This window comes from Leuciscus leuciscus (genome assembly GCF_965113295.1).
Source record: "Leuciscus leuciscus genome assembly, chromosome: 12".
Classification (NCBI taxonomy): domain Eukaryota; kingdom Metazoa; phylum Chordata; class Actinopteri; order Cypriniformes; family Leuciscidae; genus Leuciscus; species Leuciscus leuciscus.
In genome coordinates this window covers 20056284-20069773 of record NC_138736.1, presented here as the reverse complement: position 1 = coordinate 20069773, position 13490 = coordinate 20056284, and the positions used below count along the sequence as shown (strand labels likewise).

General features: G+C 38.2%; 1 long non-coding RNA gene across 1 annotated transcript; it reads right to left on the bottom strand.

Moving 5' to 3' along the window:
• Positions 1-11759: 11759 nt before the first annotated feature.
• Positions 11760-13098, bottom strand: LOC309511602. The gene is made up of 3 exons (XR_014210713.1): positions 12888-13098; positions 12713-12815; positions 11760-11826 (listed from the first exon to the last, which is right to left on the bottom strand). It is a non-coding gene; the product is annotated as an uncharacterized lncRNA (long non-coding RNA).
• Between the last annotated feature and the right edge of the window lie 392 nt (positions 13099-13490).

Genomic DNA, 13490 nt, shown 5'->3' with positions numbered 1-13490 from the left:
AAATAATCTCTGCTTCTCTCTTTATCAAAAGAGTGTCTGTCTCCCCTTCTCTTCGGTTGGGACACGCTCAAGCTTTACTGTCAGCCACGGCCAAGTATCCTTTTGACAGGGTCTGCGTGAAAAACTTTAGCATACCGGCAGGTGCGCGTGTCTCAAACCATGAAAATCTGTTCCTCGGCACATTACCAAAATCCATCATTATAGCATTGACCGATAATGATGCTTTTACTGGCGTTTACGACAAAAACCCATTCGTGTTTAAACACTTTAATCTAGAATATTTAAATCTCACCTCTGACGGGGCACACGTCCCAACGAGGCCGTTTCAGCCGCAGTTTAATCTAGGAAATGCTGTGAGAGAGTTTTATCAACTGGTTACCGCCACGGGAAGGCATCTGAAGAATCAGTCTCTGGCCATAGACAGGGAGGATTTTCTCAACGGCTACACGCTGTTTGCCTATAATCTTACCCCGGATGAGTAGTGCTCGCAGCATGTGTCGCTGATTAGATCAGGGAATATTAGGTTAGAAGCACGTTTTAGAGAGCCTCTACAAAACACAGTAAACATTTAAATTTACGCTACTTACGATTCTCTTCTTGAAATATCAAATCGGAGGCAGGTGTTGGCAGAACACTACTAAAGGGATTGAAATGAACACTGTGGAGCTAACTGGAATTATGGACAACATTACGTGTAATGTAATTTTTTTAGGAGTACTCGCTTCTGACCACATCCCTAAAGAAACGTTGATACATCTTCCGGCTCTATTAATTTGTAATACGGATCGATCGGACGAACCGGGACGACACTGGTTAGCCGTGTACATAGATCGAAACAGGCACGGATGTTTTTTTGACAGCTTCGGGAATTCTCCGGATTCAGATGTTTTTCCTCCATCCATTCTCGAGTTTCTAAAAAACAATTCTACTCACGTTCATCATTCTACCAGACAAGTCCAAGATTTTACATCAGTCACCTGCGGGCAGCATTGTGTCTTTTTTCTGTATCATATTTCACGAGGTGTTAAGTATGAAGATATAATGAAATTTTACCATAACGATAATCTATTAAGAAATGATGTTATGGTGTCTCTTTTTGTGAAAAAAATTAAACCCATGGTCTGTGATAGTAAAAGATTTAAATGTATCCAGTGTGTACAGTCTGGTAAAATGTTCCAGTCTTATTAATTCCTGTGTAACGAATAAATAAAGAATATGTAATGAATAAACGACTCGTAAACAGGTGAATAATCTCGTTTTCTTTCTTTTATTTGACATCAAAACAATAACACAATATACATTGACGTTATATACAATATGTTGTACAATAACATACATAGATTAAAAACTAAAACACAAATACACATAATGAAAATCTCACACATGATAATATTTTGTAAAAAAAAAAAAAACACATAGCAATGCCATTACATATAATTGTTAAAAATTCATCCATTGTTCTGCATCTACACTGGGCGAGTTAAATACGTTTTCATCAGAGGCGTGTGCGTGTGTGTGTGTGTGTGTGTGTGTGTGTGTGTGTGTGTGTGTGTGTGTGTGTGTGTGTGTGTGTGTGTGTGTGTGTGTGTGTGTGTGTGTGTGTGTGTGTGTGTGTGTGTGGCGTTTTTTCAAAGACTTAGTAGGTGCAGTACCAAAGTCATCCGCGTGTGTTTTTCTTTTAAGTGATTCAAGCAACCGTCTTACATTATGATTGGTTACAGTCGAATGAGGAATATTTAATGTTGCAAATGCATCCAGAAACTCATACCATCCTGCAGGACGTCGGTTGTCATGCATCATCTGTGATGACGTTACGCTCTTTACCAGATCAAATATATGGGATCCGGGAATGATTCTCCCTTTATAAACAAATTGTCCATCAACTGTCCATGAAGACAAGTGTTTGGCTTTGGACATTTTATCCATAATATATTTTAATTTTTTTAAGCTTCTCTGAGGAACGTTGTTTAAAACTTCTGAGAAGATTGGGTCATCACTGACGTCATCATTCCTAACATCGGGGGTGTGGGAGGGGGAGGTGTCTCATGTTCCGGTAATGTAAGAGTTAGAGTGTTACTTTCCATATCACTGTGTTTTACCACGTTTAAGAATCGTTGTAAAACATTAGTGTAGAGCTTGGATTTTTCGTAAGTGTTCAAATCATGCCTAGTATATCTCTAATAGATGAATCCAAGTCATTCTCCACAACCATATGGATATTCTCACGAGGCGGTGCAGTTCTTAGTCTATCCAGCTGTTGTTTTGGCACTAGATACAATTTCTCGGCATGTTGCATTTTTTCTCTTCAGATTCAGTTTCTAGCTATTAGACTAGTTATGAAGGGGAGTGCTACGCTGAGTAGAGGAAGCAGAAAACCTCCCTTTTGATTAATCATACGTCTCTTCCTGGTGATATTAATATTTTTATTTGCAACGTACTTTATGTCCTTTTTCCTTCTTTTTAAAGTCTCGTGCTGTTTCGCAGTTAGAGGGACCTTGCTATAAAGAATATTGAGAGCCAGTTCACATAGAGCTAATATTAACTCATCAGGGGCTGAATGCAGAATAACACGTCGCTGCTTGGGTGAGCTCTTGTATAATAACTTTAAGAGGTAGAGATTTCTGGAAAGTCTCGTGCTCATTGTTACTTTTGGACGTACACCACCGGATAGTCTGACAGTAAATCCGTTCTGAGGCGGAATCTTTCAGGGGTTTGTGGCTTATAATCTATTAACAAGTAGCTGTAAGGCCGTTCGGTTGCATCCTGGTACGCTTCGATAAAATTTTTTGTATTACCTGGAAACATTTGACGACCCAAAATGCCTATCTGTTGCTTATCTCGAGGATTTTTAAATATAATTAAATAATTTGTATTAAGGCTTATAGTACGAGTAGATTTCCCCTGGAAAAACAGATTCTGTATCAGTAGCAAACAGCTCATGTTTTTGTGATGTACGAGCTGCGTAAAGACCTTTTCGACTTCACCGTTAGAAGCAGCTTGACTCATAACATCATCCATGATAAGGAGCGATCGTTTACCAGGAGGGAATAATGAATCGTCATCCAATTTCTTTGGTAAGCCTTCAATGAATTTAATATCAAAAGCATGTAACATTTGATCATACATTGTTTGCCAGGATGTATACACATAGACAAAATTGTCAAACTTTACAGAACACATTTTCTCTGAATTATACATTAGAGTCTTCACAAAAAAAGTCTTCCCACTATTACTAGGACCGGCGACGACGGCCGAGAATGGGTGGATCATTCTGCAGTCAAAAACATCTGTTTCACACATTTAACAAAAAATTGGCCTAGAATCCGTAAGGCAGAGTTGTGTAATCTGGTAGAAGAACTCTCTTATTGTACACTACGGAAAATTTATTCACATCTGATCTATTGTGTAATGTGAACCCCCTCTTATTTCGTGTGATGGTGTCTGTTTTTGCTGACAGGTGTAATTTGACACCTCTTTCGACATAGCCTCGCACAAGACCGATCAGGCTCTGCAATGTGACTATTTGTGCATTCTCTGCATTGAGTGTAATACCCTTCGCTTTGAGACACGTATGGCCTTTTAATGTTTTCAATGCATACGACTTAGGACCCGAGGAGCAGTATTCCAAAATGCTGTCATTTGGATCTAGCTCATTTGTGAGCTGACCGAGATAAGGTCCTATTTCAGGAATCCAATCACCTTTTTTTGATACAAAAATTGCACTATCCGTGTCTGAATAAATCGCGCGTCTGTCTAACTTGTCCAAAAGATTATATAGCTCGAGTCGAGCGTAACAAGTCGTGTAAGCGCCCACGAAAACATTCACGTCGTGCGTGGGAGCAGGAGCATTGAATCAAGGCCACCGTATCAGATACAAAAGAGAAATGACGTATTACGTGGGCGTGGCTAAAGATACGCTGTGTGAACTCTTCCGGGTCTGTCAGTAGCTCTGTGGTTGGCAGATGCGTGCGCAGGGAGAAGCATTCACAATGTATTCAGAATCAATTTGCTTATGGATCTTTTTGCTGGATTTTTTATTATTTTAGAGACGTCTAGCTGAACGCCCTCTTTCTCGAGATATTCATCCAGGTAAGATTGTTTGTCTGCCTCTGTCACAACATGTGAAGGGAATCCTGAGGATTCCTGTTTGAATTTTAGAAATGTCTTGACATAGCCGGTTAATAAGGTGTCAGACGTGTGTGAAAAATGCCAGACCTCTTGTATTTTTATTATACGGTAGCCGTGTTGAACAGCCTTCTGGAGCTCGACGCTTACCCATGTGCCTGTAATACATCTCTCAGCCTCTGTGTGGCAGCATTGTGTCTCTTGAATCTGATTTTCTGCACACGTTCTGCATAGAGGGAACATTAATTTGCCAGCACATCTGTAAGGCAGAACAGGGTGATACAATCCTCGTGGGGGGTGAACTATGGCTTTTACGAAAAATGACTTTAGGATGACCGACAGGATATGTTTTGCTCGATTGTACATACGGATACAATGATGTAAAGTCGAAGTAGTCGATTCTCTCATCATCATCTGTTTTGTGATACAGCTTGTACGCATTTGTTCTTCCTCCGTAAATTGCGTCACGAGGATTTAGTCTCTCTGGTGCTGCGTAAGACTCCATAAACTGTATGACATCAGGATCTGTTTGTTTTAACCCCTCCCACTCACAATCCCAAATAGAGATAACACGCAGGCCATAAACTTTACGGAGTGATTCTAGTTCTGCATCCGTTTGCCTCCTAAGAGTGCCAAAAGACACTTTTGATAAAGGATTAATTTCATCCGGTTTAAAACGGCAGTTATGCCCGTGGAAAAAACAGCCCAAGAATTCGTAAGCAGTTTTTACCCCACAATCAGATTCATAAAATCCATCAATGTGGAACGGTCCAATGGCACGCTCTCCGTGATTTAAGGCATGTTCTATATTAATGTTTTGACTCGTTTGAATAAACTCTAGCCACTGTATGGATACGTTTGAGAACGTTTTATACTGATTTATGTAGGCGTGGCTGTGTGTTAGAGCCAGTGTGTCGCGAGGAAGAAAATTGGTTTTGAACGTTTTCATACATGTTCCTGCCAGTGTTATTGATTTAAAAGGATCAATGTTTGTAATGGCAAGGAATTCGGTTCTGTAACGTATGCACGCTTCTCGCAGAATAACAACGTCGTTGCGACAGTAAAATGCGAGCTCCTTTTTGAAGTTAAATACGTCACTCGCCACACCTGCGTACCACTCATCAAACTGTGCGCGCTCCTCTGTACGCATCGAATCATATCCGTAAAACTCTTTTGCAGGATATGGTCCGATATATCCCGCATTTTCTGGTTTATTGAAACGATGTGGAAAGAAACCTTTTTCACTGGCGCTCAGATTTAAGGCTGTTGGTATCTTTGCGAGTTTAAACAGGATAAATTGCCAAGAGTCTATAAAACTCTGTTTAAACACCCTATCGTACATGTATAGAATTCGACAGCCCTGCAGAATAACTTTAGGAGTTAAACCTTCGTCGGTGAGGTGTTCTAGAATCAGATAATTATCAAAACCGGATGAATTGTGTGCTATAAATGTGTATTCTGCATATTTTGGACGTCTAAAATGTTTAATTAGACGACCCACACAATCTGTTCCACCGGCTTCAAACGTCTCTCCTCCCTGTGTTATGGCACAAACATAGTTAGCCACATGTTTATCATTCTGATACATCGTCTCAAAGTCATAATAGATGTATTTCTCACTATGTAGTTCAGGTTTTAGAGGCTGGATGTAGCACTCATGACTACCTTCACTTACCAAAACCTCATCGCAGTGCATGCACCTGTCAGATTTACACTTGTGGGGTTTTTCACCCTCACCTGACGATCTATAAATGGTGTGACATTTTGAGCAGAATTTAATCGTGTCACATTGTGATTTTTCATTAGATATGCGCTCTTGTTTATGTGTTTTGTAGCAGAAGGTGTTTTTACAGAATCTGAGACAGTCTGGACACTGTCTACTTTTGGTTGGATGTATGCGACATTCGGGTGTCATGCATATTTTACAAACAAACTTGCAATTGTGTGTTCTCCTATCTCTATATCCTTTAAAACAGTATGGACAGACGTATGGAGCGCCAAGAAAACCCTTCAAATTTTTTATTAGATGGTAATGTCCTTCGTGATTAAATAGATGTACGGTCTTTGGGTGAATTTCGTCTGTGTTTTTGTCCACCTGCAGTTTCCCTGAACAGTCTCTGTGAAAAACTACAATTTTTACTTCTAATTCTCTTTCGGAAATGTTTAGATCATGAAATCCTATTTTATCATACGTTGTAAAGCCACAATGTGCGTGGATCTGCGTCGCTGGCATTTGTAGCTCCTGATCGGTGAATTTTGGATTGAGAAAATGTGCCAGACAGTAGCTCAAACACATTTCATTACCGATGTTTACTGGACTAAATAAGTGCATTTTATTCCGACTAATACTCTCACTGATTGCTATGTCTGTGATATTCCTACGAGCTACGGCTGTTTTATCTCTCACGATTGAAATTTGTAATGTCAAAGTCGAATCAGTCGATACGTCGCGGTTACTTGTTCTATCTGGCTTATGAAAATTGAGGGGTCATGATTATTATCCGGTGTTAAAACAGCATTTACAGAAGTTGCTAGCGAATCTCCAGCTAAAGATACGTTTATATATCCTGTTCGCCCTGCCAACTGTTGAGAAAAATCTACAACCTCGTTCAAGATATTATGCAAACGCACATTGTACTCTGCAAAATCACTAGCCTCTATTCCACGGAGATCTAGCGGTCTGTGTAATTGCACACCGTTGAAACGGGGTCACGGTGTTATTGTAAAATCAGCCACGCGTCCTCCTTCGGTCATTAATCTGTCTATTTCCTCCTGACTTAGTTCCGTACGTCCCATATTCGTTTGAGCTGATCCATCACCACCTGTCTGTATGGTCTCATCTCCATCCGCGAATGGATCTAACCAGGCTCGCTGTTCAACTAAGATATTATTTAATCTCTCTCTATCGGATAGATCTGTAGTATTTAGCACATGTAGTTGTTCGCGTATTAAAAAGTTGAGTCTGTCGTTATTTTCAGTAGTCGTACGTCTTGCTCTTGTGCGAGTTACATTTTCATTTTCAGAATCGGGATGTGCTCTTTTTGAAAGCATTTTGATGTTTTTGTTTTTGTTAGATTTTTTTTATTTAAAAATTGTGTGAAACAGAAGCGTACCATCAAATATAGATCACAATGTTGCTAATAGGTATACATTAAAAGCAGTCTACCAGTAAAACAAAATCACACGCACGTAGTCTATAAAAGCCTCACTCAAATGAATTAAATGAATTAAAAACAATAACAGTCCCAAATGAATAAAAAATAAAAACTACAGAGAAAATCATTTAAAACTAAACACAGATGCATATAACGAAATATAAAATCTCACACATGATGATATTTTGTAAAAGTCATCTTCTTGGATTTTATGAGCCGATCCAATGTCTTTGAATAATGTTCAATCTTTCAGAAATCATAGATAGTACAGTTGTACGTAATGAATCATCATTTCTCACCTCCGCAAGCTCTTGTTGGAGTGATACCAGCTCAATGCGTAATTGTCTGTTTTCGTCCAATGTTTGGTCATGGCATCTTCCGAAAAACTCCACAGCGTGTCTTAGTTCTGCTGTGTGGAGATTTTGCTGATCTGAGATTCTGTGGAGTAGCGCTATAACTTCTCTTTGTGACTCGGAGACGATCTCCTCCGTTTGATGATATGTCAGAGGCGATGTAGCTATTTCCAAGACACGTTGGAAGTTTTTGTTGGCTATGTGTAAAGTGGCATAACTCAAACCTCGCAGGTCTTCCGCGTTAAATAAAGGTGTGAAGGCTCGTTCATTTCATTCATCATCACTGCTATCGAACGGGTCCCGTTCAGAATTGATGGTGCTCAGAACAAAATCTTGTGAATCCAGAAACACCTGTGCCCCTCTTTCGTCTGAGATTTCTAGAGCAAAAACCATAAAATATATTATATGAATTATATGAATTATTTAATATAGATAAAATATAATGAAACAAGAAATCTTACCGTCTTCATCCGTAATCGAACTCTCGTGCGAATATTTCTCGAAGCGTTTCTTCGATCCAGTTGTTGATGTAACAGATTCAGTGTTTTCTTCTAAAAAAACAACATTATATTATTTTAAAAATTCAACGAATAAAAATATCATGATTAGACAAAAAAAAAAGTTTTTTCCCTTACCGTTTTCCGGATAGATTAATTCTTCTCCATAAATTTCCCGAAGGCGTTTCATGCCTTGTGAACTGGCAATGATGTTAGCAGCCCTGCTGGTTTTCGAAGGGAAAGAATAATTCTCTTCGGCTGCTGGTGAAACTCGGCGTTCAATGCTCTCTGCCTCTCCGGAGGCATGAGGTCGAGGTGTTGTGTGTGGCGTGACGTCTTCGTACATCTGTTTGGACGGATTTGGAACAACGATCAATGGGTGTATTGGTGACTCCTCCGGATGGGCGGTGCTATGCGTCGGTACGTCCCCTGTAATTTCTGTTGAAATAATGAGTTGTTTTTTTCTTTAAAAAATATAATAATTAGAAAATATTAAAAAGACATAGCAAAATATATTCCGTACCTTGTAAAAAATCATCTGATACCCCTTCTGGAAATGATGCATCATCTGCGAATAAAAGCATTTATTGAAATATCTTTTCAATTTTGTGGTCTATAATGTATAATTTATGATGAAAAAAAACTTACATATCTCGTTCAAAATTTCCGCTAATTCAGCATCAAAATATTGGTCAGGTAAAGCTGCTTCTTCTGTTCCACAATGATTTGCAGACATAATGTAGACTAGGATTTGCGATTCGACGTTCTGCCTCCTTCAAAGGTTTGGTGCGCGAATGAATGAATTAGTTTGTTCCTTTTAAAGATTGTACGAGAGATTTAAAAAACACATCTTTCCCGCTTATTTTTTTAAAAGAAAAACACAATATCATGACGTGAAATCAGTGTCGTGGTTTCTACAATTAGAAAAAAACGTGTGTTTTGTTGACATAGCCGGGTAATCTTTCCAAGATGTCCGCACAACTGCAGACCTGATGCAGCCACCCATTTGTGTGTGCTGTATAACCTTAAAAACTCTATGGTCTAAACTTTAAAATATAGGATAACTTTAAAATATAGGATAACTTTGTGACATTTAGACATTGGAAAAAAGCAAGACTATTTAACACATTTCATATGGATGTTCAAAGTGCTTTACAAAAAGCACTTTGAACAAAAAAATCACAAGTATTATTTCACTCTAAGTTTGCGATCCTTTTTAAACATTAGTTGTCACTGTGGGATGGGGTTTCCCCCAGTAGTGACGTCTTTTTTAGGGACGCCCTTAAATCGAAATTGACCTCTCAGCTTTGAGAGGGGTGTATTAGGGGGTGTGGTCTGAGCCACTCACTACCCCGTCTTTCAGTGGTCATTTAAGTTCGGACAGCGAAGTGACCGGTCGCTTTTTCTATTTGGGAGCTGAAAGGCCCTGTTGTTTTTTCCCACACTCACACCTGTTGTGGGTGGGATAGGGGGCGGAGTTTGCGTGTGTCTCTCTGCGACCTTCAGAAAATGTCAATCCTGACAAATCTCCGGACTGAATGGACGTTCTTTAACACTGCTCCAGCACAAGGAAACACTTATATACACTGTTAAAAATGTATTGTAATTTTACAGGAAATTCCTGGCAACTAATTGCAGTAAATTTACAGCAAGTAATATACAGGATTATTACTGTTTATGATTACAATAAAGTAATGTATTTATACAGCAGTGCTACTGTGATTATAGTAGCATTATTACAGTAAAATGCTGTAATTTATTTCAATTTACTGTATATTTACTGCAACTCAGTTGCCAGGAATTTCCTGTATTTTCACAGGACAGAATTAAAATGTTATACTGTATCCTGTTATTTGTAAATATTACAATACAATGCTGTAATTATCCGTATTAGGCAATTAAAAACACAACAATGATATCTTTTTAATCTTTTATTAAAAACTGTTTTCTTAGGAGGGTGTAAACAGGTGCGTTGAGCCCGTATCTTCTCTGCTTTGCAGCCCGTCTGGGAGTTGATTCCACAAAAAGTTCTGAAAACCGAGAGAGGAAAAAAAGTTTTAAGTTTTCATATCTGTTTAATAATGACAAATACTGTGTAAAAAACAAAAGTAACCTATTCCTACTTTGTCATAAAAGAAAATGACTTTGATGTATTTATTTAATAGGGTTAGTTCACCCAAAAATAAAAATTCTGTCAGTAATTACTCACCCTCATGTTGGCTCACTATTGGCCAACGCGGGTCATGTGTGTGATGCGTGTGGCGTATAACACAGAAGTGCTGCGTTAAAACACTACGTGAAATAACTCGAGGCTCAGAGAGAAGGAAATGAAAGTGGAATAAAGTTGTTATTTTTGTTTGTTTTTTGCGCACAAAAAGTATTCTCGTCGCTTTATAAACTTAAGATTGAGCAGCTGGAGTCACTTGGACTATATTAACGATCTCTTTAATAACTTTTCTGGGCCAGCAAGTTTCAGTCACTTAGAAGCCTATGGAGCAGTGATCCAGCTCTCAGATTTAATAAAAAATATCTACATTTGTGTTCCGAAGATGAACGAAGGTCTTACGTCAACATGAGGGTGAGTAATTACTGACAGAATTTTCATTTTTGGGTGAACTAACCCTTTAACAACTTAACATTTAGAATTACATTGGCTTTTACATTTGTTTTTTGTAAATATATAATGTCATTGTATGCACTGTATATCGAATGACGCTTTGGACAAAAGCATCTGCTAAATACCTTAACCACACTTCAAAATGTTTTATTTAATTAATTAATGAAAGTCGTAATGTTAAACTGCTGTCCGTCAGACTCTTCTGTTTACACATAAATGTCCTGCATGGGAATACCAACTCTAGGTAGAACAGACACTTATCAGTAATAGCTGGGTCTCCATCCAACTTTTTAATGCACATTTTAACCATTTGAAAAAGAAATCCTGACCTGAAACGGATAAAATTCACAATATATTTACAATCAGAGTTATATTAATAAACACCCTGATGCTTCCGAGCTTTATAATGGCAGTGGATTGCAACATCAGTTTGAAGCTCAAAAAAGTCCATCTATCCATCATAGAAGTGCTTCACACAGTTCTGAGGGGTTAATAAAGGCCTTCTGAAGCAAAACAATGAGTTTGTAAAGTTTTAAATATTAATATTTTTCTTACATGAAGTAAAATTACTAGCTTCCGGCCAAAAGAACAATAACATACAGATTTTACTCTAAAGCGCAACTTATGCAACGTACTGCTGATATTTACACTACGCCATGACGCACTACGCTGAATTCTGACGTCATAAGTTGCGTAAGTTGCACTTTGAATGCAAGTAGACTGCGTATGGCCGTAAGCTAGAATTTTACTTTGTGACGTGTTAAATATGGATATTTTTCTTACACAAACTCTTCGCTTCAGGAGGCCTATTTTAACCCCTCAGAGCCGCGTGGAGCTCTTTTATGATGGATAGATGCACTTTTTTGAGCTTCAAACTGATCCACTGCCATTATAAAGCTTGGAAGTGTCAGTTTTTTTATATTTTTTTTTATAACTCCGATTGTATTTGTCTGAAAGAATGGCTTGGAGGTAAGTAAATCATGGGGTAATTTTCATTTAGGGAAGAATATACCTTGTACAATTAAGCAAGGTGTACTTGGTAGGGTCTCTCTCTGGATATCAGCAGCTGTGGCAGAGGGCTAGGGAATAAAATTTTTAAACATTACCAATGTATTACCAATTACACAACAAATACCAATTACAAATCTATTATTATTTTAATATTCCATACAGTCTGCCAGGCAGCCACATATAATTTGAGACAAACAAAATGGTTAACTTGATTTTAATACTCCTGATAATTTGCTGCCTTCTCTGAAGACAAAGAGAGCAGTGAAAGCCTTTCAACAGAACTTAGGATCCGAAAAAAATATTTAATGACGATGCTAGTTGGTTTAAGTTGCGCACGCGCAGTTTATTTTAGATGAAGACAGCTTACATGACTGCTCTTTCACCCTGGTTGGCCAAGCACAAAGTAAAGTTATAAAATCTGAATATACCAGATGCTATATTCAGCTTTTATCACAGTTAACGTTATAGCTAACTTACAGAATTAAATGAAGATACCAACATTGTCATTTAATTAAATCCCATATTTCAATCCCGTTATTTGAAATATTAATTAAATTAAAATCCTGGTATCTTCATTTAATTCTGTAACGTTAAGTAACGTTATTCAGTGACCGTAAAATCTACAAGCTACGTTTATGCTAGTGTGCAAACCACGACGACTTCAAGACCCCCGATTACAAGACAGCAAAACAGAAGTCCTAATAACGTTACAACAGCCTGTCCGGTAGCACGTGTTATCAATGCAATAATAACCTGAGCTAAGGAAGCTTACCGGGCTAACGTTAATGCTTATTTTTACAGTCTGGGCTAACGTTATTTGAGCTATCGTCATTGTGGTGGTTTTCCATTAACGTAACGTTACAAGCTCAGCTTGACTCGATTCTACTCACCATGTTTGTTTTTCCATCGTGTATATCTAGTGTCTTGTAGCTGTTGTGGTAGCAGCTAACTTACTTTTTTCCTTATGGATTGAGCAAGACACCGCCACTTCACCGGGGTCAGTTCAGGTTGTTTACGTTATACCGGGAGTGAGCGAGTCGAGTCGGGGCGAGTTGAGCTAACAGGGATCTAACGTGTCTAGCTAATGTCACTGAAATATACCAAACGAAAAATTGTGAATATCTCGTACCTTTACACCTGCATGTGGTTCCTTTTCCGTATGGATTGAGTAAGAAGACGCCACTTCACCGCGGTCAGTTCAGGTTGTTTTTTTTAGTCGACTCGGGGCGAACGTCACTGAAGCTAATGTCACTGAAATATACCAAACGAAACAATCAGCAGCACTCACTCATATCAACGGTATTAATATATCCATACTTATATAATAGATTTCATGTTAACGTTTCATACCTGAGATGTGTTCTTCTTCCAAAAATGTTTGATTCTCTGTTACCGTTGGGCGCGCAATTTCAAAATTCAAACTGCAGCGATCCCACAATGCTATGCGGTGGCTGTAAAATAATGCTTCTACAGTGTAGTTACAATAAAATTACAGGACTGTCCATAAATTTCCCATCATGCATTTGCATTTACAATAAAAACATGAATACAATATGTTGTTGTAAAATGTATTGTAAAAATTACATCAATTGCTAACAGTGTATCTTTTAAACTCCTTTAACAATGGTATGTAAAAACGTAAGGCTTTTTAAATTAGTTTGTGTTTTATGTAACAGTTTTACAAATCAACATTTTAAAAAATGTCTTAACATCTTAAAATAACACTCATTTT